The sequence below is a fragment of the Bubalus bubalis genome, chromosome 2 (assembly GCF_019923935.1).
Source record: "Bubalus bubalis isolate 160015118507 breed Murrah chromosome 2, NDDB_SH_1, whole genome shotgun sequence".
Taxonomy (NCBI): Eukaryota; Metazoa; Chordata; class Mammalia; order Artiodactyla; family Bovidae; genus Bubalus; species Bubalus bubalis.
Genome location: NC_059158.1, coordinates 166,964,657 through 166,972,943, shown reverse-complemented (window position 1 = coordinate 166,972,943; position 8,287 = coordinate 166,964,657). Strand labels below are relative to the sequence as shown.

General features: G+C 43.9%; 1 pseudogene; it reads left to right on the top strand.

Annotated features, from left to right (window-relative positions):
* Positions 1 to 560: 560 nt before the first annotated feature.
* Positions 561 to 1,234, top strand: LOC102416305 (annotated as a pseudogene).
* Positions 1,235 to 8,287: the final 7,053 nt, after the last annotated feature.

The window sequence follows — 8,287 nt, the reverse complement described above, 5'->3', positions numbered from 1 at the left end:
ATTTCTCAGTGCCTTGGAAAGTCTTTCTATAGAGTGCTTGATATGTACTGCGTTTGTGTTGCACTAAACTATTGTCCATGAGGTTATACTTTCCATTATTCCCAGTGCTATAAAGGAGGGTCTCTTTATCCATATAGGCTTGTGACAAAGCATACTATGGTTTAAAAATTTTTTTGCCAATTTTGTAGGAAAAAATGATATCCGCATTTTTGAATTTTCTTTATGATTGAACATTGTTAATTATATTTTCTTTTTTTTTCCCCCATGCTTAATGATTAATCATAAATCATCTATTTTCTTCAGGTCAACTTAATTTTATAAATGATGGAAACATGCAAATTTCATTTTAGCATATTCAATTCATTTCATTTTAGCATATTCAATGCTAAAATGAAATTTAGCAAATTTCTTTTTTTTTGCATGAAAATTTAAAATTTTTATGCGTCAAAGACACTGTTGACAGAGGAAAAAGGCAATCCGTGGAAGGGGAAAAAATATTTGAAATCACATATCTGGTAAGAAATTAATATCCAGCTCTTTCCCTTTGGCACGCCATTGAAGATCCAGGTGTCACTATGGGTCACCACCCTGCCCGGTGTTATCGGTATTGTAAGAACAAGCCATACCCAAAGTCGCGCTTCTGCCGAGGTGTCCCGGATGCTAAGATTCGCATCTTCGACTTGGGGCGTAAGAAGGCCAAACTGGATGAGTACCCACTCTGTGTCCATATGGTGTCAGATGAGTATGAGCAGCTCTCCTCTGAAGCCCTGGAGACTGCCCATATTTATGCCAACAAGTACATGGTGAAAAGCTGTGGCAAAGATGGTTTTCACATCCCAGTACGTCTCCACCCCTTCCATGTCATCTGTATCAACAAGATGTTGTCTTGCGCTGGAGCTGATAGACTCCAGACAGGTATGCGCGGTGCCTTTGGAAAGCCCCAGGGCACAGTGGCCAGGGTCCACATTGGCCAGGTCATAATGTCCATCCGCACGAACTGCAGAACAAGGAACATGTGATTGAAGCCCTCCGCCGGGCCAAGTTCAAGTTCCCTGGCCGCCAGAAGATCCACATCTCTAAGAAGTGGGGATTTACCAAGTTCAACGCGGATGAATTTGAGAACATGGTGGCAGAAAAGCAACTCATCCCAGACGGCTGTGGGGTAAAATACATCCCTAATAGTGGTCCCCTAGACAAATGGCGGGCCCTGCACTCATGAGCATCAGTGCTGTCCCCTCTTTAATTATGCTCACCAATAAATGCTATTTCCTGTCCAAAAAAGAAAGAAAGAAAGAAAGAAATTAATATCCAGAACACATAGAAGCTTTTAAATCTCAGTTCAACTATCTTAAAATACCCATAGTTAAGATTAACATATCGAGTGTTGGATTAATACATAGGTACTATTGAAACAGTCCCTGTAAGTCCTTGTTTGTCTACTGTAATTATAAAATCAACTGTGTTTCTTTTATAATCTTGCTTCCTTTGACTTTTGCCATAAATGCAATCATATTTTTCTGCCTTCTTTTTTCCCTCTCCCTGGGCCCTCCATGGAAAGCACATTTTATCTGACTTAGTGGAAGGCACAGTTCTGACATTCTTTTCAGTTCAGTTCAGTCGCTCAATTGTGTCCGACTCTTTGCGACCCCATGAATCACAGCACGCCAGGCCTCCCTGTCCATCACTAACTCTCGGAGTTCACTCAAACTCATGTCCATGGAGTTGGTGATGCCATCCAGCCATCTCATCCTCTGTCGACCCCTTCTCCTCCTGCCCCCAATCCCTCCCAGCATCAGAGTATTTTCCAATGAGTCAACTCTTTGCATGAAGTGGCCAAAGTATTGGAGTTTCAGCTTTAGCATCAATCCTTCCAAAGAACACCCAGGACTGATCTCCTTTAGAATGGACTGGTTGGATCTTGCAGTCCAAGGGACTCTCTCTCTCCTTTATTTTTTTTTAAATTTTATTTTATTTTTAAACTTTACATAATTGTACTAGTTTTGCCAAATATCAAAATGAATCCGCCACAGATATACATGTGTTCCCCATCCTGAACCCTCCTCCCTCCTCCCTCCTCCCTCCCCATACCATCCCTCTGGGTCGTCCCAGTGCACTAGCCCCAGGCATCCAGTATCCTGCATCGAACCTGGACTGGCAACTCATTTCATACATGATATTTTACATGTTTCAATGCCATTCTCCCAAATCTTCCCTCCCTCTCCCTCTCCCACAGAGTCCATAAGACTGTTCTATACATCAGTGTCTCTTTTGCTGTCTCGTACACAGGGTTATTGTTACCATCTTTCTAAATTCCATATATATGCGTTAGTATACTGTATTGGTGTTTTTCTTTCTGGCTTACTTCACTCTGTATAATAGGCTCCAGTTTCATCCACCTCATTAGAACTGATTCAAATGTATTCTTTTTAATGGCTGAATAATACTCCATTGTGTATATGTACCACAGCTTTCTTATCCATTCATCTGCTGATGGACATCTAGGTTGCTTCCATGTCCTGGCTATTATAAACAGTGCTGTGATGAACATTGGGGTACACGTGTCTCTTTCCCTTCTGGTTTCCTCAGTGTGTATGCCCAGCAGTGGGATTGCTGGATCATAAGGCAGTTCTATTTCCAGTTTTTTAAGGAATCTCCACACTGTTCTCCATAGTGGCTGTACTAGTTTGCATTCCCACCAACAGTGTAAGAGGGTTCCCTTTTCTCCACACCCTCTCCAGCATTTATTACTTGTAGCCTTTTGGATTACAGCCATTCTGACTGGTGTGAAATGGTACCTCATAGTGGTTTTGATTTGCATTTCTCTGATAATGAGTGATGTTGAGCATCTTTTCATGTGTTTGTTAGCCATCTGTATGTCTTCTTTGGAGAAATGTCTATTTAGTTCTTTGGCCCATTTTTTGATTGGGTCATTTATTTTTCTGGAGTTGAGCTGTAGGAGTTGCTTGTATATTTTTGAGATTAGTTGTTTGTCAGTCTTCTCCAACACCACAGTTCAAAAGCATCAATTCTTTGGTGCTCAGCTTTCTTTACAGTCCAACTCTCACATCCATACATGACTACTGGAAAAACCATAGCCTTGACTAGATGGACCTTTGTTGTCAAAGTAACGTCTCTGCTTTTGAATATGCTATCTAGGTTGGTCATAACTTTCCTTCAAAGGAGTAAGCGTCTTTTAATTTCATGGCTGCAATCACCATCTGCAGTGATTTTGGAGCCCCCCCCCCCAAAAAGTCTGACACTGTTTCCACTGTTTCCCCATCTATTTCCCATGAAGTGGTGGGACCAGATGCCACAATCTTCATTTTCTGAATGTTGAGCTTAAGGCCAACTTTTTCACTCTCCACTTTCACTTTCATCAAGAGGCTCTTGAGTTCCTCTTCACTTTCTGCCATAAGGGTGGTGTCATCTGCATATCTGAGGGTATTGATATTTCTCCTGGCGATCTTGATTCCAGCTTGTGCTTCTTCCAGCCCAGCGTTTCTCATGATGTACTCTGCATAGAAGTTAAATAAGCAGAGTGATAACATACAGCCTTGACGTACTCCTTTTCCTATTTGGAACCAGTCTGTTGTTCCACGTCCAGTTCTTTTACCCTGGCTTTATTCTGTGGTGGATAAATATGCTCAAGATCACAAGCATGTGTCCCCTACAAAGAAAGAAAAAAGATGTCTAAGTCCTAACCCCCCCGCACCTGTAAACTTGACCTTATTTGGAAATAGGGTCTTTGCAGATATAATGAAGTTAAGATGAGGTCATTAGTTTGGACTCTAATCCAATATGACAAGTGTTTTTATAAGAAGCTGTCTCTATCGAGACAGAGGGAAAATGGCCATGTGAAGATGGCGGCAGAGATTGGGTTACACAGCCACAAGCCAAGGAACACCAGGGCTACTAGAAGATGGAAGAGACAAGGAAGAATCCTCCCTAATAAGCTTAGGAGGGAGCACAGCCCTGACAACAACTTGATGTCAGACTTCTTGCCTCCAGCGCTGTGAGAGAACACATTATCTTTGTGTTAAGCCACCACGTTTGTGCTGCTTTGTTATGGTAGTGTTAGAAAATGGATACAGGCATGAGTAGTGGCCAGTTCTTTTGGAGCAAGACTGTTCGGGGCTTCTGCCCACTCTTTTCTCCTTCAAGTGGAGCAAACTCTTTCCCTGGTGGTTGATCTGCCTGTGACTGATTGGTTCTTTATTTCAAGGAAAAACACCCTTGGGTGTAGACCTTTATCTCCAATCCAGCCATGTGTTAGTTGCTCACTCATGTCCAACACTTTGAGACCCCAGGGACTATAGCCCTCCCGTCTCCTCTGTCCATGGAATTCTCCAGGCAAGAATATTGGAGTGGGTTGCCATTCCTTTCTCCAGGGGATCTTCCCAACCCAGGGACTGAACCCAGGTCTCCTGCATTGCAGGTGTATTCTTTACTGTCTGAGCCACCAGGGATTCCGGTCTAGCCATGCCATCATTAAAGCTGATATTTTGATCTCCTATACCTGTTTCTCTGGCGATCTGCACAGGTAGTACATACACCTGAAAGTCTAAACAAAGATAAGTGGTAACTGGTATTTTGGTGACCAAAATATAACCTGAATATGCCCAACACCTTGCTTTGGCTGTGGTGGCCAGTGTCTGAATAGGCAGGTACAATATAGCTTAGGTTTCAAAAGGCTTGACTTCAGGGCTCTAGTGATCTAGTGCTGTCGATCCAAGAAGGCGTGTTGTGGTCACATCTGATATCACAGGTATTTGACCACTGAAAGGGGAAATTTTTAATTCTAGTTAAGTCTTCTAATTAACATTTTGTACAGGCTTTTGTGGGCACTGGTGGAGAGAATGATTTGTTTCCCTTTATCTTTACATTTTTCCAGCTAAGATTTTAAATGGCAAAGGCAGGTAAGTTTCCCATGTACCTCAGAAAATGAGTACATGAGGGTTGAACCTCCTATTTAGTATTATCATGAGATGGTAGCACTTAGTGGGCTGCCCCAAATCTATTCCTTCCTGTCCTACTTTGAATTACTTTGAGGAATGAGGAAGATGTGGGTGAATCTCGTGAATTCATGAGAGTATCAAGAAGAATGAAAGTCCTTATTACACACCAGATACATCATTTTCTTGGGCAGAGGAAAAAAAAAAACCTCAATGTTTATTATTAGAGACTTGAAGGTTGGAAGGAAATTTGAAAGGCTTTTCCCTGGAACACCACTTTTAGAAAAACAGAACCAGGAAAGTTGGGTGAATGAGACTGATGTATGTAACATGAGTTCATCTTAATTTTGATTTTTTTTTTTTTAGCTGCACTACTTGGCATGTGAAATCTTAGTTCCCCAACCAGGGATCAGATCCACACCCCCTGCATTGGAAGCACGGAGTCTTAGCCTCTGGACCAGGAAGTCTCAAACACGCTTTCATCTTACTGTCAAAACATGAGCAGAAGGAGAGAGGATGTAAAGGAGGGCATATGGACAGAGGGCAGGCGAGAGATTTTTTTATTAGAAACGTTAGAATCTTAATGATCAGTAAAAAGGAGGTAAGTGCAGACCTGTTTATAAAGGTGGGACCAGAGGACTCAGTGATGAAGTTGAAGGTGGTGAAGAGGACATAGAAGAGACATAGGGGGGCCTTCAGCATGACAGAAAGATGAGGTCAGACCAGCACACCAAGTACTGGTCCATGGCCTGTTAGGAACCAGGCTACACAACATGAGGTGAGTGACAGGAAAGTGAGTGAAGCTTCATCTGTATTCTAAGATGGAAGAGGACAGGCCCTGAGCTCTACTGTCACAGGCTCCAGCAACAGACAGGTGCCCAAGGTTGAAGGCAAGAACCGAGCAATAGGCTCGATGTGGAGGCTGTTGGGGCCAGCCACTCTGCTGTAAGGCCCAGAGGCTCACAGAGGCCACCATGTGGATTCAAGGACTCCACCTCTTCTGTTCTGACACAAGGTTCTGTGCCTCCACCATGTGTATCCAGAAGAGGGACTGGGTCTGGGAAACCAAGCATTTATCTCATTTATATTACTTTAAACTAGGTTAGGAGAAGGCAATGGCACCCCACTCCAGTACTCTTGCCTGGAAAATCCCATGGATGGAGGAGCCTGGTGGGCTGCAGTCCATGGGGTCGCTAAGAGTCAGACATGGCTGAGCGACTTCACTTAAACTTTTCACTTTCATACATTGGAGGAGGAAATGGCAACCCACTCCAGTGTTCTTGCCTGGAGAATCCCAGGGTCGAGGGAGCCTGGTGGGCTGCTGTCTATGGGGTCGCACAGAGTCGGATATGACTGAAGCGACTTAGCAGCAGCAGCAGCAGGAGAAGGAAATGACAACCCACTCCAGTATTCTTGCCTGGAGAATCCCATGGACAGAGAAGCCTCGCGGGCTATAGTCTATGGGGTCGCAAGAGTTGGATACAACTGAGCGACTAAGCACACACACACACTAGGTAAATCAACTGGACTGACATATAGTTTTTTTCCCCTTGCTACCCATCAGATTTCCTAAAGGAAATCAACCCTGAATGTTCACTGGAAGGACTGAGGCTGAAATTGAAGCCCCAATACTTTGGCCACTTGATATGAAGAGCCAACTCATTGGAGAAGTCCCTAATGTTGGGAAAGATTGAGGGCAGGAGGAGAAGGGAATGACAGAGGATGAGATGGTTGGATAGCATCACTGACTCAATGAATATGAACTTGAGCAAACTCTGGGAGATAGTAGAGGATAGGGAAGCCTGGTGTGCTGCAGTCCGTGGGGTCGCAAAGAATCGAACATGACTTAGTGATTAAATAGCAACAACCCATCAAATAGAATGTTATAAATGATCGGATTATAAATCAGATTATATTTCTCAGAGAAAAATGTATTCTCTTCTTGAACATTTGGGCACTGTGTAAGATAAATGAGTCCCCTGCTGTACATGCGAGCTAAGTCACTTAAGTCAACACTATGGACTGTAGCCCTCCAAGTTCCTCTGTCCATGGGCTTCTCCAGGCAAGAATACTGGAGTGGATTGCTATGTCCTCCTCCAGGAGATCTTCCTGACCCAGGGATTGAACCTGCCTCTCTTTTGTCTCCTGCATTGGCAGGAGGGTTCTTTATCACTAGCCCCACGTGGGAAGCCCTCCCTAGTGTACAGAGGTTTCATTATGCAAAAACTGGCTCTCAAGCATATGCTATTTTTAACAGTCTCTAGTAAGAAGTGCGGAGAAGGCGATGGCACCCCACTCCAGTACTCTTGCTTGGAAAATCCCATGGATGAGGAGCCTGGTGGGCTGTTGTCTATGGGGTTGCACAGAGTTGGACATGAATGAAGTGACTTAGCAACAGCAGCAGCAGTAAGGAGTGAGCCTTCTGCTTGCCTGATGGGTCCTATGCTGTATCCTAATACCAGAACCTCTTCATGGCCACCCTTCAATACCTGGAGTCTTTCAGAATGCTCCTTGCTTATTGGTACATTCCAGAAAAAAACAGGAAAGACAAGGTGTCAGGGACATACTGTTAGGCTATCATCTCCACCAAGTCATCCTTTTGTGCAGCCTTGGAAAGCTTTTTAATGAGGCCCAGGGATGAGACGGACTCAGTAATGTGCTGTAGACCAGGGGTTCCCGACACCCGGGCTGTGGACCAGTACATGGACCGCACAGCAAGAGGTGAGTTACAGGCAAGCAAGTGAAGCTTCACTTCTATTTATAGCCACTCCTCATTGCTCACATTACCACCTGAGCTCCTCCTCCTTTCAGATCAGCTACAACATAATATACGCAACCTGCTTGAATCATCCTAAAACCACCCCTCCCACTGTGAAAAATCTGTCTTCCATCAAACCGGTTCTTGGTGTCAAAAATGTTGGGGACCACTGCTGTAGGTTCACGGACCTAACTCATGACCAGCCGGAAATCAGACCGAGGCTGTTGATTCCTTATCCATTTATTCCTTCTTTCAGTAAATATGTCCTGGCTGGGCTAAGCACTGACATTACAATTGGGAAAGAGACATTGTAACACATTTTGCCCTCCTGGAGCTTATAGTCTAGGAGGTAAGGAGCAGCAAGAAAGGTGGAGAGGGGTGGTGAACTAAACTGATACTTTTCCACACCAAATCTGCTATAGAAATTGAACCTGGGAGAATAGAGCTTGGCAAAATAAGGAAAGTGAAATAATGCATCTGAGTTGATGCTACAGGAGACTGGCGTGTTCTGAACGTCTTTAGTGAGCAGATATCATGAGAATCAGAGAAAGAACACCAACAACCATGACCTTAACCA